Source organism: Myotis nattereri (genome assembly GCF_964212035.1).
Source record: "Myotis nattereri genome assembly, chromosome: 14".
Classification (NCBI taxonomy): domain Eukaryota; kingdom Metazoa; phylum Chordata; class Mammalia; order Chiroptera; family Vespertilionidae; genus Myotis; species Myotis nattereri.
In genome coordinates, this window is record NC_138089.1 from 13,831,428 (window position 1) to 13,858,865 (window position 27,438).

Genomic DNA, 27,438 nt, shown 5'->3' on the forward strand with positions numbered 1-27,438 from the left:
CTTAGCTGGAATTCGAGAAGTGTTACTAGGAAGATTCATGGTGTTCAAGAAGCATTATTTATAATAGCAAAATACTGTAGACAAGTTCACTGCCAATCAATAGAATGACTAAATAAATTGGGTGCATGCACACTGTGGACTATCACACAGCTCTTAAAAAAGAATGATCTGAGTTCTAGGTCTGATATGCAAGGATTAAGCCCACAATATATTATTGAGTTTAAAAAGGCAAGTTATGAAACACTATGTACATGATCATATTCATTTTTCAAGTAAAGAGGAAAAAATACAGAAAGACCTAGGGAGGAAAAGAACTAGAACAACCTACAAGAAATTTAAATGTGGTGAGCTCTGAAAACGAAGAGAGGGGTGAAACAATGGTTTTACCCTTCAGCTTTTACTCCATACAATCAGTACTATTTAAGGATTTTTCAAGGAGAAGAATTTCTATTGTAAATATTTCAAATAATCAGTAAATGAGAACAAACTCAAAGAAAGATTAAAACGAAACCAACATGGATGACAAGATTTGATATCAAACTTAACAAAGTACTGACATACATACAGGAGAGTGCACATCATAAGCACACCAAGGTAAGTAATTAATCTTGATGGAGTTTCAGAGGGACCATACTCACGTGGCCCAGAAGCTCACGCGCTCCTATCTAGTCACTATCCTCAACCAGGAGTAACCATCTTCTGACTTCCACCAGCGAAGACTCATTCTCCTGACCTCATTCTAAGCTAGAGATTCTACGATGCTTTCAAGTAAATCCTCTATTTTCATAGCAGGCCTCGGCCCACATTCTGACAAGGTTGACAAGGTTGACCAGTTATCTCTTGCTCCCTGGCTTGTTGTATGGATGCTGGGGGCTCTGTAGGAAGTGGCATCAGAGTGTTCAGAGGGCAACCTATACAGCTATTTCCAAGGTGATTGCTGGGAAGGTAGATGGGATGGGGTTCCAAGGAACCAGAATTTGGAAAATTCCAAGTCTAAAAATCATAATCTACACTTTTGTGAGCTCCATTTATGAAATAGCTGCCAGGCCACGGGCTTCACAAAGAATAAGGAATTTTATCTTTGTGACAATTCCCTTCCCCATTTTACAGACTGGGAAAAGGAGGCTTAGAAAAATGTAGGAACTGTGTGCAGGAGATCCCTCTGAAAATTCAACAATGCGTGTACGGATGTGTTTCCCCTGCATGCACATCCCCATGGAATTGCACATCCCCTGTTAATGCTCCAGACTTGCTCCTCCCCAACAGATCGGGCACATGGGGATGTGCCCCATCGGAGGATTATTCACTTCACCCATCGAGAGCAGCATGCTGCCAGGAAGCCTGCGAATGGCAGGACGAACCAGGCAGACACCACAAACAGCCCTTGCCTGGGATCAGGGATCAGCGCTCAGCTTCCGCGGAGTCTCATCACTGGGGCTGCTTCCTTTCTTCATGGAGCTTGGACCTGGTTTGTCTCACAGCATCTACAGTCAGACTTCAAGCTTGTCCCATCTGCCAGATGCTGTTAGTGACTCTGGTCCCTGCCCTCTATTAGGGTCACGCCAACCAGCAGCACCGAGGCATGCACTGCAGCCCAGCACAGACCCATTGCCCACACACCTGGCACACACACTCCCCAGGGGCATAAACACAGGGCAAGACCAAGGGCCAGCAGAATCCCTAGCAGATACAACCTGGCCCCTAACAAACGAGGGGGGGGCTTTAGAATAAAAGAACAGACTTATTTAAACTGAACATCTAATTGTCATCATCTGTCAAGCTCCCTCCCCACCATCAGGCAACTGAGGCTCACTCCCAAAGTCCCTACGTGGAGGTTAGGAATGGGGTTGCACCGACACAGCACAATAAAGACACAGGGCGGGTGAACGCACTTTCCCACCCCACTCTGAGCTGCAGAGGGAAAGGCTGGGCCCGTGGGGATGTGCATGCAGGGGAAACACATCCACACACGCATTGTTGAATTTTCAAAGGGGTCTCCGTAGGGGTTTCATTTTTATTCAGAGCATTGTATTCCATCTTAATACAGCCCCAGGTCCTGCTGAAGGTTGGAGTACGGAGCTTTATTATTTCTTCTAACGCCTACACCGCGAGTGCTTCTAACGTGTTGGCTCAATAATTCTGCCCACGGAACCCTCCACGTGACCCTGTATTTGCACTGGAGGAGATCTATTTCTTGTCCCTGCCTGAGAGCGCAGGGTGGAGATTCCCGAGTCTGAAGCAGCACATCACGGCCCTGAGTTTGTGGGCATTATCTGCTTGGAACATCAACAGCACAGTGCATGGATTTCTTCCTTTTTCAAGCCCCTTCTATTGGATGCCCAGGCTGTCCCCGGGACCAGAGCCGTGCACCTGTCCGGACGCTGCATGGGCAGTTGTCTCTGCTGGTTGGCGTTCCCCTGCAGTAGAGAGTGCAGTTCCCAGTTCTGTGGGGTGTTAACAGTGCTCCCCAACCACGTTAGGGCTGGGAACAGGAGAACAGGACTGACTGGTGTGGGGGCATGAGGACACCCCGAGGTGCAGATCCACCAACACGTTGCAGGAAACAGTCCCGTGGGTGCCCCGGCAAATCAGCCCACATAGAAACATTTTTCCAAACGAAGCTCAATACTTCACCTTCTTGCGCAGTAGAAAGGAAAACAGCAGGAGCTGAAGGCTGAAGGCTGCGGGGGAGCCGCAAGTCAGGATTTCTGGGCAATGCTCCCAGGTCCGGCTGACAATGGCTAGCGCTTCTCACCAGGAAGAACAGGATAAAACCCTCACAAGCTGTCCCGCAGGTGTAACCAGGGTTCCCCACCCCTTCTCCCTAAAACGGAAGGCCCATTTAAAACCCTGATCTTAATGGCAAATATCTCCCAAAATAGTAAATAAAAACATTACATTCTGGTCTTCCATGAGAATCAACTGCTTTTTTTCTGGAAACACGGGCAATCCCTTGCTGATCTGATGAAATACCTTTACTTATATTTCACATTTATGCCCAAACCACTAGCATGCTTTGAAAAATCGCAAACTAGACAGAAAGCATGCAGAAGATGCTTTGGTCTTTAACTCTCCATTTTCTCTGTTGTCCTCCCCCTATCCACAGATGTCACAGAGCCCCCAGCCAATTCCACAAGGGTGGCTGCCCTCCTCACACACATCACCGCAGCCAGCCTGCATAAACAGGACGTCTAAGCAAAGCTCAGCAAGGGCCAGGCCAGCAGTGTAGCCACGATGCCATCCTTACCTTTCCAACCGGTGGTTCTCAAACGGTGCCCTCGCTCACCCCGGCACCCTGGAGGATCTGGCAAAGTGTGGAGACATTTCTGGTCATCATAACCGTGGCGGGGGGCTACTGGCATATAGTAATAGAGGCCCAGGCTGCCAGGAAACGCACTCCAGTGTACACGACACAGTGAAGAATTACCCCGCCCGTCGGTGCCAAGGCTGCGCTACCATGTTCCACTTACACTAAAGAGACGACGATGGATATGCTTCTGCACCCAACACAGGGCCCGGAACCCCTATCTCAGTGCAGATCACACACCTCCAGTCCCGTGACAGCTGGGGGAACAGTCTCACACTTCCCCCCAGGGCACATTCCCTCCTGTCTGAACAAGATGTTCAGACCATGAAGTCTGCCTACTGACTGTTGGGTTAAGAGTGCACACATACTTGAATATGGACACAGTCCCTGTGGGTGAGGGCCCTGCTGTAAGAGCCTTAGGCTGTGATGTCACATGGAGTTGAGTTTGAATTCCGTCTCTACTGCTTACTGGCTGGGTGAGCTTACGCAATGTTATGGTTTGAACTGTCCCCCCTAAAAAAGATGTTGTAGTCCTACACACCAGTGCTTGTCAATGTGCCTTTATTTAGAAATAGGGTCTTTGCAGATGATCAAGTTAAGACGGGGTCATCAGAATGGCTCTACCCCAATTCCTTCTAAAAGAAGAAGTGCGGACACAAAGACACAGGGAGCACCCTCTGCGAAGATGAAGGCAGATGATGCAACCACCAGCCGGGGAATGCCAGTGATTTCCAGAAAATCACCAGAAGCCGAGAGAGGAGCCCAAACAGATTTTCTCCCACAACCCTCAGGAAAAACCACCCCTGCGGACACCTGGGATCTCTGACTTCCAGCCACAAGGACTGAGAGACAGTGCATTCCAGTTGTTTTAAGTTCTGCTGTTGATGGCACTTTGCTATGGTAGCCTAGCAAACCAACACAGGGAGCTACGTAAGTGCCTTCATTTTCTATATTAAATGAAATGAAACACAATAGTATGTAGTGCTTAAGGTTGCTTTGGAAAGCAGATGTGACAAAGTGAAGCAAAGTGATTAGCTGCCTTAGATGCTCAACAAGCAACAGCTGCCCTCCCATAAGGACACCCGGCCTCACTGCTCTGAGTGCTTTTAGGGCTACGTCTGCTGCAAGTCACCCTTTTTCCTAACACATTTCCCAGATCTAATAGCAAATGTAAAAATGTAAGTACAGTGGCATCTTGAAAATGAGTGTCATCTATATATATAAAAGCCTAAGCGACCATTACGACCGAACGACAGGAACAACGGGAACAGCCAGTCACTATGATGCGCACTGACCACCAGAGGGCAGACACTCAATGCAGGAGCTGCCCCCTGGTGGTCAGTGCGCTCCCACAGCCACCCTCCTGTGGCCCCTCCCCCAGCTGGCTGACCCCAATCGTCTGATCAGGACTGGGTGAGATGCCCCGATTGATCCCGATTGCCAGGCAGGCTGAGGGACCCCACCCATGCATGAATTCATACACCAGGCCTCTAGTGCTAAATAATAGCCCTATATTAATTACAGCTTTAAATTTTGCAACACAGTAAAAGCATGGACTCAATTCCACTAATACTTGAAACATAATTGGGCCTTAATTACAGTATTAGCCACAATTGCAATGTATGATGTGAGTGTATCATTTCAGAACAACCAGAAACAGGAGAGCTTCCTCTACCTGGGCAACTCCCACTCATCTTTCAGGACTCAAACTAAGTATCAGCTGCTCTGTGAAGCATCTCCTGGGCAATGAGCTATCACTCCCACGACCTGACCCCCAGAGGCAGGGACTACTTTCTGCTCCCGTTACCAGCTGCTATTCAGCCTTAATGACAAGTCTGTGACCCAGGTTGGCAGCACCCAGGCCCCTCCGGAGTGGGCACTGGCTAGTCAGAGCCACAAAGCCTGCCACATGCTGCCGTGCGCTCAGTATGTGAAGGAATAATGCAGCTTGTTAAGACCATTAAATGTGATTTTTAAAAGGCATAAACATACTAGGAATTCCCATTTCCATAAAACTGAAATAATTCAAATGGCCCAAAGAGATGGTGACCAGGCTGCTGCCTAGACCTTCACTGTTAATGTTGCCTCTTCCTCCTGACAGTCTTCTCGGGAGACCAGGCGAAGTCAAGAGACACCAGAAGAAGCAGGACTCTCCTGATTCTGCTCTCTGCATTAAATCACCTGGCCCCCCAATACTGTGAGGAAACAGCAAGCTAATCAAATCAACTGATCTTCACCAATGAGTCTGCAGACACTGAGATCTTCACAAGCTACACTGAACTGGTGCCATGCACATTAAAGGCCAATTGCACAGAGAAAAGACCAAATGGAGGGATACAGCCATAATCCAAAATAGTGGCCGACAATGAACACTTCAAGTACTATTGAAGGCCTTCCAGAAGATTCTGTAGCTAGATAGGACTTCTCCCTGGCTCAGAGCTACTGAAGTTATAGAGATTTGAGTCACCCAAGAAGAGGCAGAAGAGGGCCAAAGTCAGAAGAGCAGTAACTGTGGGTGAAGCTGACAGGGAAGGGGCACAAGGGAGACGTCAGGAGTGATGGAAACGTGGCACATCTTACAGGAACGTGGCTACGTGGTGCACAAACGTAAAATCTATTAAGCTGTACACTTAGAACTTGAAACTTTACTACAGGTATGTTATACCTCAATGCAAAGCTTTAAAAACTCAGTGTTGTATCAACAGCTGGCTTCACAGAGCTAGCAAGGCAAATTATCTCACACCGGTCTGAGCCTCCTGGCCTTTCAGAAGCCCCAAGGGTGAGGGAGAACACAGGGGTGTCTATATTTTCGTTTACATTTAGATGAGAAGGAACCTCAGAACAGAGACCGTTCCCGGGAGACATAGCTACACCTCTGATCCCAACATGGCAGCTGTGGACCCAATGTCATGCTTATCTTTCGCACAGCAAACAGATTCATGCCTTCAGAATATTAAGCAACAGCTAGAGAAGTTTCAAATATATACACGCAAGCAGTGAAATTCAAAATACAGATAATCGCTTACAAATTACTGATTTCCTTTAGAGAGCAATTACATTTATAAATATGAATACGGTCTATATTAAACCAAGAAAAATGACACTCAAGTATGTGTCAAGTTTGATGTATCCTTAGAACCAATTTTTCGAAGCCAGAGAAAGCACACTAATACCTCCTTCTGTCAAATGCTATTGAAACTGGAAATACACCTGGATTTAAGAGATCCTGATCTAAAGAATAGTTTAAAATTAATGTGTGGCATGAGCTGAGCTTTCTGGCCACCCTGGGTATCTCCCTATGTGCTATCAACAAAACAGTATGTAAATCTGACAGGGTGAAGGCAACTTATGAAGGTATAAATACAGGTGAGGTACCTTCCTTCTGGCTTAAATCTAACACTAAATGACAATTTATTTCTTCTTCTCTTTTGCCCTTTAAAAATTTTTTAAATATGTTTTTACTGATTTCAAAGAGAGGCAGGGAGAGTAAGAGAGACAGAAACATCAACGATGAGATAGAATCATTGATCGACTGCCTCCTAAACGCCACGCCAGTTAGGCTGTTTTGTCTTTTGAAAACCAAGCAATAAGGAAATGAAAGGCAAACCAAATATACCATAACGAGAGGCCCAATGCACAAAATTCGTGCAAGAGTAGGCTTTCCTTCCCCCGCTGCTGGCACCAGCCTCACTCTGGAACCCAGAACTCGGGCTTCACCCTGGCCACCGGCAGATACCCGGGATCTGGGCTTCCCTCGCATCCCTGGCTTCCTCAGGAAGGCCATCAGGTCTAATTAGCATATTATGCTTTTATTATTATATCTGCAGGAGCCACAGTTCCAAAGCTTGCCCATGTCTTCTTTCGCAGAGAAGTGCTCTCTATTTTTTCAGATCATGTGCCTTTGTGTGTGCATGCATTCCCACTGCTTTGGCTTACTGATAAATTATATATTTGGATTACAGTATTAAAATAACACAATATGTGTTTCTAAAATATACAAAAGTAGAAATAAAAAATGGATGCAGTGAGGGAAAGATAAACATTATTTTAAAATAGCATGCTATCTTTACCATTTGATAATAATTTACAAAATATATTTCAGGTGAGTTTGATGGTTAATGACAAGGGACTTAAAAGCACACAACAAAATTATCTTGATCATTTATAATTTTCGTGTCAGAACTGATTAGATCCTCATTAATTTTTACCCATAAGGTGGCTGACAGAGGCATGTTGATTAAGTCATTGTCTATTTTGGGAGCGGTGGTTTAGTTAAAACATAATATTATCACATACACTCACTTATTGAGGCACACATAAAATGCAACTGGTTGCAATATGCTGAAAGCTACTGAATGCCATGTAACTTGGCACTACCATTCTCTCTACTGGATACTCGCACAGAAGACGTGTGACCTCCTGGCACACAGAGGGTGCCAGCTGCCACGTATCTACCAGATATTAATGATGCTTTCTTAACTGACAAAACATAAAAGTAACATTCTAACAAACACTCTTCCCTGACCCCAATGGTTCAATGTTATGCAACCCATTCTGGAGAATAATTTTATCACAGATCAGAAACCCCTTGGGGTAGTTTAAAGTAAATACAGATTCCTTGGCCCAAGATCGGAAATTCCAATAGGTCCAGAGTGGGCCCTTGAATCTGAAGAGTTTCACATGATCATCCCACACCAGGTGCTCCGTGCCCCTAGCTTTGAGGAATTTCACCATGGCTTGCAGGTATGGCAGAAATCATAGGCACAGGGCCAGTAGGAAGGCCCTGCTCACAGTCAGAGCACTCCTTCCTGGCACAGTGGTTCCTCACCTGACTGCACGTCAGGGTCTGGGCTCCCAGAAATCCTGATCAAGTCGGTCCACAGCAGCGGAGCCCACAAATTCCATAGCACCCAGTAGGACCTAGTAACCTGCTGCCGCTCCAGTTCAACCTCGAATCCATTTGGAGTGAAACTGTTGCTACTTTCTTTTTTTTAATATATTTTTATTGATTTCAGAGAGAAATGGAGAGGGGGAGAGAGAGAGAAACATCAATGATGAGAGAGAGTCATCGATCATCTGCCTCCTGCATGCCCCACCCTGGGGATCGAGCCAGTAACCCGGGCACATGCCCTGACCAGGAATCGAACCCTCACCTTCTTGTTCGTAGGTCAATGCTCAACCACTGAGCCACGCTGACTGGGCTCGGTTGCTATTTTCTCTGGCTCCTGGGTGACAATAAATACTTAGTTGCTGGATTAAGGGGACCAATGGAATGAAGGGCAGTTGCTGTGGAGTCAGGAGCCTGGAGGGGAGCCCCAGTCCTGCCCAAGCACTCTACCTGCCACCCATCGGCCTCTACCACCGCCTATGGGACACCTGGGACACCTGTGGGTTTTTCCGCCCACCTCTGGAAACGAAATCCCAGATTTTTGGGTAACAACTCCTTCCCCATCCTTGGAAGAAAAGCTTCCTGTGAAGCCTTGGGCTACAGGGATGGAAATGTGATCCATTCAGACCCAGTAGCAATGAAGGGGTGATTTTCCAGGGGACAGTGGAAAAGTGTTCCTTTCCTTTGGGTTTGAGCCCGGGAGGATGGAGGCTGGAGGTACAGGAGGGAACCCCAAAGACAGGCTGCTTCAGAAAGAGGAGCCAGGCCACGGAGAGGGGTCCGGATAACTTGTGTTTATTACCACAAATCAGTCCGACCCCTGGACTTTTCAGATCTGAACCACTGAATTTGCACTTTGTTCTTCAGTTAGACGGAGACAGAGTCTGTAGTTCCCAATCAAAACGGCATGACACACCTGTGCAAGCCACCTGCTCCTCCCTTTCCTTCTGAGAAAACCAAGGTGGCCGGGCCGTCCAGCAAAACCGGCCAAGCCTGCATTTCTATTACATTCTACGTACGTCAAGAGCCTCCATATATTTTTTTTCATATGATAGATTTACTGTTTTACCTCTTTTTTAAAAAGTTTCCCTATTTAGATATTATCCTTTTTCTGGTACTGTTGACATTCACTAAAACCTCAACAAGCTTAATTTTTCCAATCAATTGACAGCTTCAAAAAAACTCCTTGGTGTCACTTTAAGCAGATATTCAATTATTTCTAATATTTCCCCAAATTAACACGTTATTTTTGATGTGTTCCAGGGTCCAGGAGAAACAACCCCATAGAAAGCCACATGAAAATTACTCCCTAACACCCTTCTACGTCAACTAACAAATACTGGCTCTCCTCAGAGTGTCTCTGAACAGCTCAGACACATTCCTTCGCTGCTCTCAATTCCCTCTGACTTAGCATGCAGGCTGAGGGCTGCGGAATTCACACAACGTTCCCGTGTACGTTTCCCCAGAAGTTTTCCCATCAACATGTTGTGATACTCATGCAAGTTCAAGAACACATTACCTCCCAGCATCTTCTGGGACATATCTAGGCGTTCCACTCCAGTAGATGGTTTTAATGGGCACAAAACAATGAAAATCCTACACATCACTTGGAAAGCTACTGAGGAAAGAAACAGCCGATTATACGAAACAGCGATCATCTTCAAAGTCAACTTCCATTATACACGCACTTCCATGTCAATGTACCAAAAGGGAGAGACCTTTTTACCACACTGGGACTTCGAAAATTACTTCGGAACAAACACCTCATTGATTTACTGCATTTGAAAGTGGAGAAATTCCATAACCCAAGACTCATTTTCAGATGAGGCTCGCATAACCTGGGGAAAAACCTTAAAATGGCACATGGTCCGGCTCTCAGATGGGCAGGTAACAGCCTGAGCAGCCGCAGGTACAAAGGGGAACAATGAGAAAATTTTCTTTTCCTCAGATTCTGGTTTTTTTTTAAAACAAAAAACAAAAAACTACTTTTTTAGGCCTTTCACCTTCTCACTCACTTTCAAGGTTATCAACTTCAAATTCGTGTTAGAGCCATTTCTCCTGTCTGGTATTTCCTCATTCACCTCACCTCGCAAAATATTCAGTTGCACATTGTATCCCCTTTGCAAAGGCCGGAGAGAAACGGGCAGCAGGCCACTGGTTCACGCTTATCTCAAACTTCCTTTGCTCAGAGCCTTTAATTAAATGAAAGCTATGTGCCGTCATGGGGCCTATTTTTGAATTGTACATCCCCTCCAGCTCTCTTCCTTGCAGGAGGGGAAAAAGAACACATTCGCCCACATTCACCTTTGCAGATCGGGTGAAAGGTGATGACACAGCAATTATGTCATGCGGGTAACTGGCATGGCTCTAGAGCAGCGGTTCTCAACCAGTGGGTCGCGACCCCTTTGGGGGTCGAACGACCCTTTCACAGGGGTCGCCTAAGACCATCGGAAAACACATATATAATTACATATTGTTTTTGTGATTAATCACTATGCTTTAATTATGTTCAATTCGTAACAATGAAATTGGGGGGGTCACCACAACATGAGGAACTGTATTAAAGGGTCGCGGCATCGGGAAGGTTGAGAACCACTGCTCTAGAGGGAGAAGTAAGCCACACCGTTTTCCTTCCATTTCAGCCTACCAACGTTTTTGTAAAAGGCTGTCCTTCCCGCTGGTAACACCACCGTGTTTTCCTACGTCGCCACTTTCCGAGACGTAATTAACAGCTATCGCAGTTTCCCATCGAACAGACAGGAGGACTTACTTGCCACCTTCTCGCCTACAAGGAGCAATCGCAAGACCTGCATCTTGGGAGAAATAAGGGTGCCTTCTAGACCAGCGGTTGCCAACCGGTGGTCCGCGGACCACTGCTGGTCTGTGAGGTCCGAAAGGCTGGCGACCGCTGCTCTAGACCGTTTTGTTCCTCTCACCTGCACTCCCTGAGAACCAAAGGCAAGCAGCAGAGACGTTATAAAATGCCAAACAAGTAGGTTATAAAATCCATTACCCGCTTGAACCGGGTTAGCTTTTTTTTGGCGTGTGTGTAGATACTGTCTCACGTGGGTGTGTTTGCTCTCATCCTGTGTAATCTCGAATTGCCTTCTTTTCTTTAAAAAACCTTAGAGCAGGCTTTCTATCATCAGCATGTAAATTCACCTCTTTTCTCCATAAAACAGCATTATTATGTTAACATGTTACATTAAATATGAAATGCTCAGAGGTGGCTTGCGGAGGTAAATGGTCTTACTTTCAGCAGGCTTCTAAGAAAAGCAAGCTTAGCTTCTCAATATGAAATACAGTAATTAGTGGAGTGTCAGGTCACTAATGCACATGTGAAAAAATACGAGTGAAATTAGCCTTGCATCCCACTGTTTTAAGTGCAGACTGGAGCTAAAAAACTGTGCTGGCTTTTTTGCATTCATGTAAATCTAAACCTGAAATCCACTTTTACAAGGTGGCGGAGGGATTGGAGGGGTCAGGAAGAGAGAAAAGCTTACTGCATTTATGAACACAAAGCCTCTGGGTGATTTCCATCTAGGATGGAGTGGTCCCACCACCCAGGGGCACTTGCTCTCCCGAGGAGCTCTGCATTGACATCCAGCATTGTAGAGAGGAGGAAATGCCTATTACCGAGGGGGACAGCTGAGTGGGGTCGCAAAGTCTCCTATAAAACTGGAACTTCATGCAAGCCAAACTGTGAGCAAGGCATTCAGGGAAACTATTTAAAAAACAGGAAGTTGGGCATGTGAACCAAGGGATCCAAATATTCCCTCCATTCTCGAAGCTACTTTTAAATCAGCATAGGGTAATTATGTACTAGTAGAAGTACCTGGGGTCATGCCAGGCAGCATATTTTAAACAGAAGGAGTATGATTTACGTTTGAGATAAAGCTTACAAACCCAACAGAAATGGGTTCTACTTCTGAGCTCTATTTGTGACTCTGGCACTTAACACACATGGGCAAATAACCCTGTCCAACCCACTTACAGCATCCATAATATGGGATGGTAATAATACCCACTTAGCACATTTATGAGAATTAAATGACATAAGGTTCATAATTAGCTCAGCACATAATCTTGCACCCAGGTAAGTGCCCAATAAATTATTAGCATTTTAAAAAATCCTCACCTGAGGATATTTTGCCATTGATTTTTAGAGAGGGTGGAAGAGAGAGGGGAAGACAGAAATAATGATGTAATAGAAACACACCGATTGGCTGCCTCCTGCGTGAACCCCAATCAGGGCCCTGGCAGGGGAGGAGCCTGAAATCCAGGTACTTGTCCGTGACCGGAATTAAACCTGGGACCCTTTGGTCCATAGGCCAACACTATCCACTCAGCCAAACCAGCTAGAGCAATTATTAGCATATTTTCCCGATGCATTCAGCAGGTCTAAAACATCTTTTAAGGGAGGGTCAAAACAATCTAGATAAATAAACATCTATCACTAAACTTAAGGGCAATTTTCCCAAAAGATTTTTTAAAAATATTTTTCCTTTGAAGGAAGTCATACAAAGATTTTTGCATGAGAAAATGTGGCTAGTTCAGGCATGAATTTTGAAAGTTTGACTTTTAAAAAATCAGCACAATAATGGGAAGAGAAAGAAAGTTCCCCAGGCTGAATGTGAAGAAAGACTTGAACTTAAATTGAAGGCAGCTAATAGGTTTAATCTAGCATTGAAAGCTGCCTATTGGTGGTGGCTGCTCGGCTCCAATCTATGAAGGATTAGGAAATCCCATCAGTCTCAGAGGAGAGGATTCTGTAATCAATTAGTGAGGTCTAGCATAGGCCCAGGAAGTGCATTCATACGGTGCTTGTTATTCCTTCCGTACATACTGCTGTCATTCTCCTAAGGAAAGAAATGGTCAATGGCAGGTGGACAATCACACGAAGGGACAAGAGCAGTAGAAACCCGGCAGGGCCTATCCCCACGTGCACCTTCCCAGCATGGATGTGGCAGGGTGCATGAGAGCACACAAGGATGTCCTCTGGGGGAGACCACCGGGTGTCACCAGTCATCAGCCAATGTAGGTCTTGCTCCCATTCCACTCCTACCTAACAGGTTAGAACTGACCTTCTGCGGGTCTACAGAGGGGGGAGAGGGCGCTGATGAGGTCACTGGCGCATCCCACAGTTGACAGCTATGGCCTTCAATAACCTGGAGGGGTGAATGCTGCTTGATGGTAATGGTCTCCTGTGGGAGGGTGAGGGGGCAACCACATCTAGGAGAGCACTGTCCTTGAGATGCCCCGGCTGAGTGATCACTCAGCCTCTGGCCCTACGGCTTGGTCTTGTTAAAACTCAGTCTCATTTCAAAAACTCTGTTTACGAATCAATGCACTGCTTGCATAAATACAGGTAGAGTTTGAAAACCATTTTCAATGGAAGACCACCAGGCCTGGGGGAGGGAGGAGCGCAGAGCCATGACTGACAGAGGCCTCGGCCTGCTAAGACAAGACCGAGCATATTTCATTCACGGTAATGACTGGAGAATGATGGCAAGCGCTGAGTGACGGGTCCTACTCCACACGTATTAAGGCGTTGTAACTCATTACTAAGGGCACAGACGTGTACAGGAAACAAGAGCTTCCAGGGTAAGGCAATCTACTTACGTGTGCAATGTGTATGCTGCTGATTTGTAGAGCTTTAAATCTAAATGCTGGACAAAATGAGGTTGGACTCCACATAATTCATGTCATTGGAAGAATTTTTTTAAAAAAGAAAAAGTCCAGCGAGCAAAAAATGCATCCGTTTTCTGTTTCTTGGCTAAGGGCTGTACAGCTAACTCAACACCAGCTTTGGAGCCTCCAAGTGGGTAAATTTAAATTTCCTTCAGATAAATGTTTTCCCAACTGAGAAAATGCTATTTTTAATGAAACCAAATAGCCTTAATTGGTTGTGATGGGAAGTAAACGCAGAGATAAACACTGCATAAATAATTCAAGGCTCCCCATCTGGGGAAACTTCTTCCTGAATTGGATAACGAATATTCCCCGACCAAAGGCAGAGTTTGCATCATTTGAATAGCAACAAGGAATCTAAGCTAACACCCAAGCACACAGCTAAGAGTCAAGGTAGCATTCTGAGGCAACTCCTGTGAGTTCACCAAATGGCTCCTTTCATCTGGAAACGCCCCTCCCCCATTCTTGCAAAGAAAACAAGTTAAATCACTCACCCTGGTCACACTCCTTTATCCTCTCCTCTACAATGCCATTCAATGTAAAATAATCATGACGTTCAGGATTGATTAAAAGGATAAGAAATGGTCCCAAGTTTCCAGGACATACGTAATAAAATGGATTAAATATTAAGGGCCATAATAAACATACAGGAATAAGTAAATAAAAATACAGAAGGGTAATTAATTAATCCAATGGGTGAAGAGGGAAAGCTTAATAGAAGGGTTGACATATCTACGATTAGAAGGATATTAACAATGATGATAATTTGGCTGCATAATATATGTTACTGATTCTCTTTTTTACTAATAGCCACAGCTAAGATTTCAGGAATATTTACTGTCACCCTGAACGAATTGCTTTAAATGCAATAGTCATTTAATCTTACAATAATCTCAAAAGCTAAGCATCACTATTAACTCAAATTTAAAGACGGGCAAAAAGTGCACAGGGAGGTTATGTGACTTGCTCAATTCTGCACAGCTAGTAAGGCGCAAAGCTGAGGAGCCACATTCATAATTAGATGCTGGCCATTCTGCCTCTGAAAATGGCAAGCATCTGAAATGTGGCCATAGAATAAAAAGGTTCCAGAGAGAGATGCGAAGAAAAGTAAGAGGGGCTCATGGCCAGGTAAGAAGGTACTGGCTCCATTATCACAGGGAACAAAATTATTCTCCTAATGCCTTACCCAAGAAAACGGAAAATTTCCACCCTCACCTTCCATGTTGCCTCTAGCTTTTTGTACATGCACTGTCTGCACTGAGCCACGACAATTTGTGGAAAGGCCGCCCTGTGTTCTAACGGCCTCTGATGGAGATTTCAGAACTTTATTTCACTGACAATTTTACACTTTCTTTCTTGCATTTTCTTCCTGAGTAAATTACACCACACTTGGACAGGGGGTGGGTCTTTTACTTTTTTGAAACCTATGAGAAGCTATCCCTATCCCAATAGTAAAACCGGCAGAACTTTAGGGAAAATATTGTGCCGTGACTAAAGCTCATTTTTCTACACCTCAGTCAGGACGCCCTAAGTTCTAAACGTATAATGTAGTGCCCTGTTTGACTGAATTTTCAACACAGGGCCAAAAAAGACCTTTTAAAACAGAGGACAGTATCCTTAAAAAGAGGACAATGCCCTTTTAAAATCAAACAAAACCTCTTTCCCTCACTGTTGTCTTTACTCTCTGGTGCAAAGGGTTCTAAGTGATGGCATAGGGAATAATTCTAATTGCATTATCCCAGGGCAGATAAAAAAAAAATCTTTAATAAAGTAAATACCGCCACATTAATATCATTCTGAAGTAGGCAGAAAAGTCATTTGGTGATAAATGCATGTTGATTTGAAAATCAAATAAACAATATTGTGCTTTGGAAGACAGGATGATGGAGGTATGTATACCTATAGACTTGATTCTACAAAATAAATATTGAAGCCTTATGAAAAGACATATTTGGCTTCCTTGTATTTGTTGATGTAATTTTATGAGGTCAAATTAAACAGAATAGGGAAAGGAGTTTTGCCTTCCTTTATGGAAGCCTTCTCTCTGTGAACAATAAAGATTTCAAACTGATGCACTCATTACCCCACCTAGCCTAACAACCTCCTTGACACAAGTCACTCAACAACAACAAAGTGCACCCTAAAGAGTGCTTTCTATATGGAAGTTTATTTTTACGACAAGGCGGTTACTTATATGTAAGTAAAGGATTTGATCCTTTTAAGATGTAGGTCAAAGGGTCAAAAGGTCACACCCCTAACTCCTTATCCTGTCATCCTGACGTGGTTCTGATGTGCAAATATGACATGTATTCATTCAAGCAAGGCTGCTAATATTTACAGAGCACCTATCCTGTGCCAAAGCATGTGGCTGAGGCGGAGCATAAAGGGATGGGCATCTCCAGGAAGAGTTCGAATCTCTGGAAGCTCATGGTCTCAAGAGAAAGACAGAAGAAAACAAGCCCCGCCCCCACAGTGTGGCTAGGAAAGGGGACAGGGGCTCAGGCAAGGGGAAGCTGCCAGGATTACCCCTAGGACTAGGCACCGAGTGGGAAGTCGGAAGTCTCAAGGCTTCTAGCACAAAGCAATTAGGATGACACCCAGAGGATAATTAACAGTCAAAACTGGCCATGTTGTGTGGGGGAGTAGAAGGAAGAAAGTTTCAGGCAAAGAAACATCATGCTTCAGGACATTATATAGAAAGAGACCAGAGAGGCTAAATGTAGGAAGGGCTCCAGCACAAGGACATACTGTAGAAATCATGTCTTTAAAACATGGACAGTGAACCAGCCTGGGACTTGTGCTGAAGGCAAATGGTCATGGGATCCGACCCTCCACGTCCAGGTTATCCACACCAGTCCCTGGGCCCGGCTTGGAGAGGCCGTGTTCCTGCTGGAGACACTGTTCTCACCTCAGCCTCCACACCTGGAGGGGAAGCTGCAGCCCAAATCGGCCCATCTCTGGATTGACCTCAAATCCTGGGAGGCTCGAAGTAACTGGTGGCCAGCCATGCCCGACTCCCAGTGACCCTGAGAGGCAGCACACTCAGCAGGCCAGAGCTAGGACAGGTCCGGTTCCGACCTCGGCTCCCCATTTCCCGGGGTAAAGCTTTGGGTAAACGAAAGCCTGTCCTTCTGAGAGGGATGATGATGATGCCGAATTAAGAAGAGGCTCTGAAGGTGAAATGAGATAACGCAGGCTAAGTACTTAGCACTGTGCCACTAACATGGTAGCAGTCAACTCCAGGGAAGGACCACCCTCATATTCACCAGCATCACCAAAACCACCACTATCACCAAAGTCGTCATCATCAAAATTGTTATCACTACCACCACTGCTATCACCATCACCATCACCACCACCATTCTCTCCTTTCAGTCACAACCATCACCATAGCAACCAGCACCACCCGCATCATATCTGGGCACAACGGTCCAGTGGAAGGTTTTGCAGGCAGAAATCAGAAGTTCCTTGTAGCTCACCACTTTCATCCAAGAGAATCTCTCAGAATTTCAGATGAGGGGCGAGGGATGGGGGGGGGGGGGGTGGGAATACAGGCCAAAAGGTGGTTTCTAAACACAGTGGTAGAAACCTGAATATTCCAAGGAGGAGTAGGTTTTTACCTACAGGGAAAGACTTTGGAGAGTTTCCCTTTATTACAAAGGGGAAGCTATCCAAGGACATCCTCGATTCCTTGTTAATTTCGGGCGGAGAGTCCTGTATGTTTCTCGAGTTCATGAATGGCATCATCTCCACCTCTGACACCAGCCCACTCACACTTGGGGAATATGCTGGCGTTCTTGGAGTGCCAGAAGAGAAGAAACGACATTCTGTGTTCTAGATTTATCAAACGTGGCATCCGAAGAGGCTTCTAGGTCGCCAAGCCAACCCTTCTCTGATGCATTGCTGCAAGGAATTAACTGCTATTCAACTGCACACACACAATAAAGACAGCGAGTACTTAATGAATATTCAAGATCGGTGAGTGCTGGGCAGAAAGCGCCAATATGCCTCAGCTCATTTAATACTCAAAACCAACACAGGAACGAGATGTCACCATCCACACTTTACAGGAAGAGGTGAACACACTGAGAGGTTAAGTGTCTTGACTCCGGCTTAGCCAAAAGGGCAGAGCCAGGCTTGGTAGGTTCAGCATCATCCCCTCTACCTCATCTCTACATCCGTCTCCTGCATCCTGGCAACTCCAGCGCTTGCCTAAGGAGGCATCCCAATCAAAGTGCAAAATGACTGAAACTAGTAAATGTACAGAGCACCCCCCCGACCACTGCAGCGGCCCGAATGAAGTGCTCCCAGAACAGAAGTCAATGTGTGGACCAGGCTCCATCTGACGTATTGAACAAGGTCTGAATGGCTGTACTTCCCTACCCTATGTTCCACTTTAAAACTCTACTCATGAGAACCACGTGCAACTACGAATAAACTGTGAAGGCAGATTGACTCATCTGTAAAGTCTCAGAGAGCTTCCGAGGGAAACAGAATGATGTCTTAATCATTACCCGCAGCGCGTTCCCTGTAGTTGCTCAATGCGAAATAAACATCTCTCTCAAGTGTGCCTTTGTGTCTGGCATCTTACAAGACATTAAAACCGATTTTGGGGGGAAACTGTCTCCAATTTGTGAAACTCAGAATCCACTTTGGTGGATGAAATATAAATATGCTTCGAAAATAAAAACACTTTCTTCTCGTGTTCATTAGGAGGAGTCTTTCAAAATTTAGAGGCAATCTCACATTATGGTGTATACACAGATGCGCCAAGCAGCTATAAAAGCAACTTTTTAAATATTAACGACTTGAAGCTGGTTGTCAGCTGGAAAAGTAACTACCTATAAAAAATACTTAACGCTGAAAACCACCAGAAACCAACAATTTCTTATTTAATCTATTTAACGTCAAGCGCGTCTCACTGAGTAAAACAACATTTTAAAATATTTAACGTGATGCTCTCATGAGGGTGAGGGGGGCGGGGGAGGCAAGGGCCGCAGCTATCACAAGCCCAGGCGCCCAGTGTTTACAGCTGCACTGAATGCGGCCCGGGGCTCCGTGCGGCAGAGTTAGGGCCACCAGCTGCAGGAGTCCCCAAGTGGCTGATGACCCCAAAGGGATTCTGAAATCAATTTAACACACAGCCACACGGGTTTAACGATCATCTATGAAATTAACTGGCCAGGGTGGCACACAACAGTCTGTACACGGACACGCTGCAGATCTACCGAAAACTGATCTGAAGGTTAAGTTTGTGTAAAGGCCACGAAGGTGCCTCAAGTGAAGGGAAAAGTGGGACAAACAGCAAAGTCTTTGGAAAAACATTTTACGCTTTCGTGTTGCTATTACTCATCTTGTTTCCACAATTTTATTAGAGGAAAATATATATATTTTTTCCTCATTGCATGAACACACTGATTCTTACCAGATATGGTAAGGAACTTTCCAGAAGTTTCTACTTTTTTTTTTTTTTTTTACTTCAGTAGTACAAATAAACACTTCTTCCCCCCCCCCCCCCCTTGCCGCTCCCCCCCTCCCTTCTCACACATAGACATCTCTGCTTCATTTCAATTGTGATACTTTTGGGAACTAAGAAATAAAGCATAATTATTCACCGGATAAATTATAATACAGTTAATCAAATGCTCTGAAAAAAACTACACCAAGTGCTGCAAACTTACTTTGGTGTGTTTTCCTAATCTAGAAGGAAGGGAGGTCTCTATCAACTACCCAAGGGTATGTATGGAGAGACTTTTGGAGAGAAAAGAAAAAACCAAAACCTCTTTCCTGTTAAAAATTGCACTTCTTAGGACAGATTGTTTCATTTACTCTCCAAAACAAACCCTTAAGGCCATTATTATCATTTAGCAGGTCAGGAATTAGGCTAAATAATGTGTCCAAATAATAAGCTGGAACATGAGTGGTCTCATCTGCCTGACTCATGCTCACAGTCAGAATGAATGTCTGTGTCCCCCCTTTAAATTCCTATGTTGAATCCCTAACACCCAGAGAGATGGCATCTTCGAAGGGGTCATTAGGATAAGATGTCAGGGGGGTAAGGCTCTCAGACGCCGGTATAAGACAGCCAGCTCGCTCACTCCATCCAAGGGCCTGGAGAAGAGCTCGCATGAGCAAACGGACATGGAAGCTACCAGAAGCCAAGAGAAGAGGCCTCGGAAGGAAACTCATCTTGCTGGCAGGTACCTTAACTCTGCTTTTCAACTGCACACATACCAAATATGGACAGTCAGTATTTAATGAATACTTAATATCTGTGTGTGCTGAGCAGAAAACTTCAGCATCAGTTCATTTAATTCTCACAACCACAAGCCTCCCAATCTGTGAGAAGTAAATTTCTGTTGGTGAAGCCTTCTGGTCTCTGGTATTCTGTTATGGCAGCCGAGCTGACTAATACACTCAGTCACACTGCACAGTTCCTAGATGGACCAGAATTTTGACCAGATATTAAGACTTAGATTTTGGCACATGAAGGAGGGCAGGTCTGTGCAGCCTGAGCATCTCAACCAGAGGTTCTCAAACAGGAGTAATGTCACCCCCAAGGGACAGTTAGTAGTATCTGGAGACACGTTTGATTGCCAAAACTTAGAGGGGGTGCTACTGGCATCCAGTGAGTAGATGCCACTAGACACCCCACAATCACAGGACTGTGCCCCACAACACAGAATTATCCCACCCAAAAGGTCAGTGCTGTTGAGTTTGCGAACCTGGAGCACTGCCTGGCATATAATAGGTACTCAATAAATGCTGTTGAATAAATACCTGGATGAATTCCATAGGTACTTACTGAGCACCCACTTGGCCAGACACTGCTGGTGTCTACAAAGAAAAACCGGGTTACTGGTCCTCCTCCAGATGCGTTCATATTCAACAAAAGGAAATAAATTTCTTGGAAACACTGAGAAAATTATGGCAGGAAAGGTGACCTATTTTATAAACAGGCATAAACTCTCCAGGTTTTTAGAGAGAGGGGACATCCTAGCAGAAGGACACCTAGGCAAGGAGAGATTAAGGTACAAATTCCATCAACTCCATAATCTGGCATCATGCCAGTAAGGACCTATCTGGATAGAATTGAATATATTAGTGCCTTTTGCAGCCAGACTGCCTGCCACCCATCCTCATGCCATCACCTAACTAGCTGTAAGCACCAGAGCTCACTGAGGTAACCACCCATGGCCTCCGTTTCCACAGCCATAAACTGAAGATAAAAAGCAGGTCTCTAATCAGGTGAGATGAGGCAATGCAGCGGAAGAATATTATCACTGGATAATCACCCTTACCAGCTCCTGTACCTGGGGGACACTGAGGGGGCAGCACTGAACGAGGGTGGTGGGAAGTGATGGCAAACGCAGGCAGAGTTATCTGAGGGCAGGTGCAGGGCTCCGCGCTTGCCTGTGTCCTCCCACAGCCACGACCAAGAGGAATGGAGTGTGCCCCGGAGGCTGCTGACTCGCTCATGGCCATGTAATCAGAGGGTGGTCAAAGGAGCAGCATTCGTCTTCCGGCTTGTCCTGAGCATGCTGCCTTAGCTACAGCTATTCTTGCCGTTTATTTACACTGCTGCTTTTTGGACCAACATCTCAGTAAAACTGCTCTGGGGACATCTTTATCTTTTTCCTTCCCAAGAAGTTGCATATATAAGTGAACCATTAGAACTGAATTAGGCCAGTGAATCACATTGACGGCACAGAAGTGAGGCAAAGCCTGCCCGAAGCCAACACCCTCCCTTTGCTTAACTCTTGACTGCATTTTATGACACACTGTAAATGCACCCACACATAGATTCTGAATTCCCCCAATTCAATCCAATCCCCAGTGGAGTGAGGAATGGAAGGAGGGTCAGTCTTGGTCCCCCGAACAGCGCCAGGGCATGGACAGAAGGAAACAGGACTCAGAAGTTGAACAGGAAGGAAAAAGAAGCATTTTTAGTTTCCACTAACTCAGGATCTATTCTCCTCCAACAAGGCTTTCTTGCCAAGCTAGTCTGGAGTTGCTGTGAGCTCTGAGAGGTTCCAGAGCAGACTCACCTTCCAGGCCCTGCTTCAAAGTCACTTTCCAGGGAGGCCCATTAAAGCTCAACCCCGACTCCCAACAAATCCATGGCCAAACTGATGCCCCTTCACCTACCTTATTTTCCCAAGTATTTTGTACCTTTCCAACATATGGTAATTTATGATGTTTTTTTGGTTTCCCTACCCCTTGCTAGAATGTAAGCGCCATGATGCCAAGAATTTTTATCTATTCACTGAGATATCATCTCAAGGGCACAGACAGTGTCTGGTTTACAGAGAGCAAAGGTGGTGTGTTGAGCATATCACTGAATTCATGTGGCATGAATCCTTCACTTATAAAGGGTAGAGTGAAAGAGCAGTAACAGAGCTCCCCCCACTGCTGGGCGTGCACCTACAGACGGTGTGAGGCTGCAGTTCTCTCCAGGGCCCCAGAGAACAGCTACTCAGCAAGGACTGCATCTAAAATGAGGATTTCGCACTGGATGCACCCGCCAACTTCCCACCTAGAAGCCACGGCTCTTCCATTAGAGAATGATAAATGTCATTGTCATAATCAGAAATGTCCCGTGCGCTGCAATGTGCTGGCTTTTCCGCTGAAAGCCAATGCATTAATAAAGCAATTGAAGGAGTCGGATTCCGAGTCTATGAATGTCAGTGGCAAGGTTTCACATGTCACTCAGCAGTAATAAAGGACTTCAGCGAAAGTGCTGGGGACGGGGCAGGGCAGCACGGCTTGTAGTTTTTTTTTAATAGAGGATGGTGAAGACAGGACCGAAAGCAAATAAATGAGAAAAATGAAGGCAAATTCAATTAGTCATTCCTCTGCTGACACTTTAATGCATTATTGTTACAATTATTCTGAAATGACCTGGGAGAATCCTTACATGTTCTCACCCCACCCCACACCGTCCATTTTCAGGGCAAGAACTCGGAGCTGCAACCTTTCTGTTGGGTTCATGTTGGAGGGTGCCGCCTTCCTGTTGAGGTGCTGCTGAGCTTTGGAAAGAGCGGGCTGGCCTGGCAGGCAGGAATGCACGCCACCCTCTTCCGGCTTGGCCTTGGCCTTGGCCTGAGACCAAGTCTTCCAATGCAGTGTCGAAACAGTGCCATTTTCACGCTCCAAGCAGAGCCCCGATGTTCAGATGCCAACTTTAAATTGACCCCAGGATTGTGCTGTTCTCACCTGACAACACCAACAGTAACTTACTCAGAGGCCAGGGGTGGAGCCCAGGACACGGGGCTCCTGTCCTGCCTCAGAATGTTTAATATTCTCACCCATCACCGAGTCAGTACATCACAGTCCTGCTTCCCACAGAGGAGCCATGGACAAGGACAGCCATAAGGACCAAACTAATTTAAAAGGGACAGGTGAGGTTGCTCGCATTGCACTATGGAGCCGGCCCCTCCAGTGACTGGCTGCTGTGGAGGCCACGCCCACCGCAACCATCATAGGGGAAACCCAGCAAAGCCATGGTGTTGATTTGATTTATTTTTAAATTGCTCATAGTTTTATTCTGCTGGAATGGATATTTTTCAACTTGCTTTTAGAGGTAGGGGTGCTGACTTGGCCCTAATTCCTTTCGCTCTTTCACTTGACCAGACTGGTCACCATCACAACAGAAATTGACACCAGCTGGGAGGACTCTCAATAGGCACCTACTGCTTAGCAGTGGTTCTAAGACTTGGCTGCACCTTAGAATCACCTGGGAATCTTTTTAAAATCCTGATTTCTGGGCCTCATCCTCCGGAAATTCTGTTTCTTTGTTACTAATGTTGTGGCCCCACCCCATAACAAAGAAACAGAATTTCTGGAGGATGCGGCCCAGAAATCAGGATTTTAAAAAGATTCCCAGGTGATTCTAAGGTGCAGCCAAGGTTGAGAACCACTGGCTTAGTGAGTGACCCGAGGCTGGTGATAAAACCTCTTTGTACCTCAGTTTCCTCACATAAGGTACATGAAGATAATACTGTCATCATCGGTGCCTGTGAGGATTAAAATAATCCATATACTCAGCACATAATGAGCGCTCGGACACACAAACTAGTATTCTCATTTTCTCCAGGAGAATCGTCAATTAACAAGGGTCCCTGGAAACCTCAAGGGCAGTCAAGGTGGCTGTTACCAAACTGTCTCCCTTTTCCCCTCCCACCCTAATTTGCATTTACTCAAAACAGTACCGGGGGCAACGAGAGTAACAGGGACACTGGAGCGACCAGAACTGGGAAAGAGTGTTTCTAGAAGCAGCCGGGCTGGAAGGCAGGGGCGCGTCATGCACGTGTGATGCTTTATGGGGTCCTACGCCAGCGCATCACTGGCAAACTGAACATCCCCTGTGAGATGAAAACAAGATGAGCTCATCACGTCTGTCTCAGAACTAGGTGGGTCATTCAACCATCTCCGCATGATCCTGCAGGAGGAGGCTGCAGCCGAGCCCGTGCAAATTCTGCCACCCACTGGCCTCAGCGCGCATGGCTCTGTCCCACCGGCCAGCGCCCGGGGCCACGCCACTCTAAGCCTCTCACACATGGAGAGGCGCCATGACTTTTCACTGATCTGAAATTAAAATTTCCAGCCATAAAAAATATATTTAGATCCAAGGCTACATGTCACTTCTAAAATCTTGTCATTTAAATCATGTTAGGCGTTGAGTGAGATATAGGTGGAATTTAACTTTCGCTGCATTTGAGTCTCGATCATGGCGAATTTATAACCCAGGAGTAAATCTTGCTGTCAAGGAAAATGTCTTCACTAAATCAGATTTGTTGCTTCCCTCCTTCCTTCAATACTTTTGTAAAATGGAAATGCTCTTCATAAAAGCCAGTTATTTCCTTCCTTCCTGGGCCACAAAAGGTCTATTAGAGTTGCCAATTTAGCCATTGGAGACTTCAGAATTTCCTGTCATGGTATATCAGTATTCAGGATTGTTTAGCAAATGGATGTTGGATATTTCTATTTAAATGTATATTTATGAAATCTAAATGAAGCAACTGCTTGTGGGAAGGCCATCAGTAAGTTTTCTCGTAGCTGAATTCCCTTACAGACCTTATCCTCACGTGACTCTGAGGGAACATTTGAGGCTGCTGACGGCTCCTGCATCTCTCAAAACAAACGTGCCTCTCGCGTGTGTGAGCACAGTCTTCTGTCCACGTCTCTGGCTATTTCACTTGTGTCTTCACCGTAGGCCCCTCTTCTCCTCAGTGTCTCCTCAAGGCTGTGACTCCCAGCTCAGGATGATCAGTCCTAAACTCAACCCAACGGCCCCTAGGCACTCTCATCACAGAGGCATTTGATTTCTACATGCATGCGACGCCTCTCACATCATTATTTCCAGTTCAGACATCTCCTGAGAGGCAGATCCATCAAACCAATCGGTTTGTTAGACATCTTCAATAGATATTACTTGTGTGTCTCCTACAGAATGCATCCCGCCCCTCGCTGGGCTCACTGACTCAAGGGAGCAAGGCCTTGGACCCAGCTGTGCAAACCCAAACCTTCGCGTCATCTCTATCTTCTCTCCACTCCAGCACTAAGAGTTGTCACCCTCATTTCCCAAATATCCCTCACACCAGCCCACTACTTTCCCTGGTCCCTGCCCCTGTCAGATCTAGGTAAGTAACCATCATCACTTACTGTATAACTTCAGGAGCCTCCAGAGGTGACCTCAGATTGTAGGCCTCCTCAGTCCATTCGCCTGTCCCCACCACAGTCCCAGTCACTGCCTGGTAGATAACTCTGATCACATCACTCTTCCTCCACAAATCACTTTCAAGGATTCTCATTTCCCTTAAGATAAAATCCTAACTCATATCCTCTGACACCATCACTAGTCTTCCCTCTTATTATGCTTTATTTAAAAAATTATTGATTGATTGATTTTGGGGAGAATAGGGGGAGAGAGAGAGAGAGAGAGAGAGAGAGAGGGAGAGAGAGAGAGAGAGAGGGGAAAGAAAGAGAGAGAAACATCAATTTGTTGTTCCACTTATTCATGCATTCATTGAATGATTCTTGAATGTGCTGAATGATTCTTGTATGTGCTCTGACCAGGGATCAAACTCACAAACTTGGAGTACTGGGACCATGCTCAAATCAAATGAGCTACCTGGCCAGCACGCTCTTATTATGCTTTTAGTACTTGGTCCATTCACTAACCTGAACTTTTCCTCAAAGTGCCATTCACTCCCTAAACTCTGGGCCTCGATATGCTGTTCCCTGTCCCTGGGACACACCTCCCCGCGGGTCCCCTCATCCAACTCTTCTACATTCTTTAGGTTTCACAGAGTATGTAACTCCTCTCAGGAAGCTGTCCCTGAGCTTCCAGGCTAGGTAAACCACTCAGTTCACTTTCTGCCAATGTCGCCTGTAGGTCCACTGTGTCCCTCTACCTGTATTTAGGGTTCTTGCTCTGCCTCATGCACCTAGCATGGAGACCAGCATAAGCTCAGTGCTCAATACCCCTTTGTTGACTGTTACACAGGCAGTGGGGCTCCGTCTAAATTCCCGCTCCATTCCAGAGGCGAATCGGCCTTCATGCCCTATGAAGCCAATGACAATTCCTTGCCTTGTTCATATTTTGCACAATTAATTCCATTATAGACACTCACGCCATATCCTCGGGTTTGTCTGTAACTCAACATTCTTCATTTCATGTTTGCTGTTTTTTAACAGTTCATGAGTGCATCTCACACCCGAAACTGGATTTTATGATTTATGAATCCCCCACCACTCCAAGACCTACGCCTCCTCAACACTCATTTGAAAGTCAACTGACTGACCAATGATGGCATTTCCAGTAAAAGCCCGATTCCCTTTACCCGTAATTATGAAACATGCTCAAGCTAATACCCATTTAACCACAACTCTACAATAAATCCCTAGGCTAAAGTCTTTACTTATAGGAATGTTGTACCATGCATTAAAAATACTAATTCATCTTCTGTATATTTTGTCCTCATACCTACCTCTAATAATTCCCTACGGCAATATTTCAATTAGACTGTCTTTACAAGTAATTTATGAGGATTTTGACTGGTTAATATTAGGTTAACATGTAAATATCAGTAACAACAAAAAATTTTAATAAACTTCTTTCGTTAACACATCAAAATGGACTTACTTGGGTATAAAAAAATGACTTAAGTTAGAAAAATACAGGGAGAATTTTTCTCTCTTTTTAGAACTGTGAATATATTCAGAATACATATCTGTGTTTGGATACACATTATTGCATTCATAGCCTTGTGCAATTTAAAATTGAAGTCACTCCGAATACACGAATGATTGAGGTAAATTGTGAACAACATATTTACTCATCAAACCTATATCCTTTAACGGTAATGTAAGAATTATCATGAAAGCAATTTATAAAGTCACTCAACCAGAGCCAGAAAAGGCAAGCTGGAAAATCAGAATGGACAGAGCCTTGCGACAGGTGGAAGGTGGCAGGCAAGAGGCATGCACTGTGGTACTTATAAACGTTACCCTTGCACGGGATTCATAATTCACATTGTGTCATCGCCTA

The 27,438-nt window shown here is 45.3% G+C and overlaps 1 protein-coding gene across 1 annotated transcript in view; it reads right to left on the reverse strand.

The window, feature by feature from the left end:
* PTPRG (protein tyrosine phosphatase receptor type G) overlaps positions 1-27,438 on the reverse strand; it is a 266,165-nt gene that overhangs the window by 198,282 nt on the left and 40,445 nt on the right. The window lies entirely within an intron of this gene.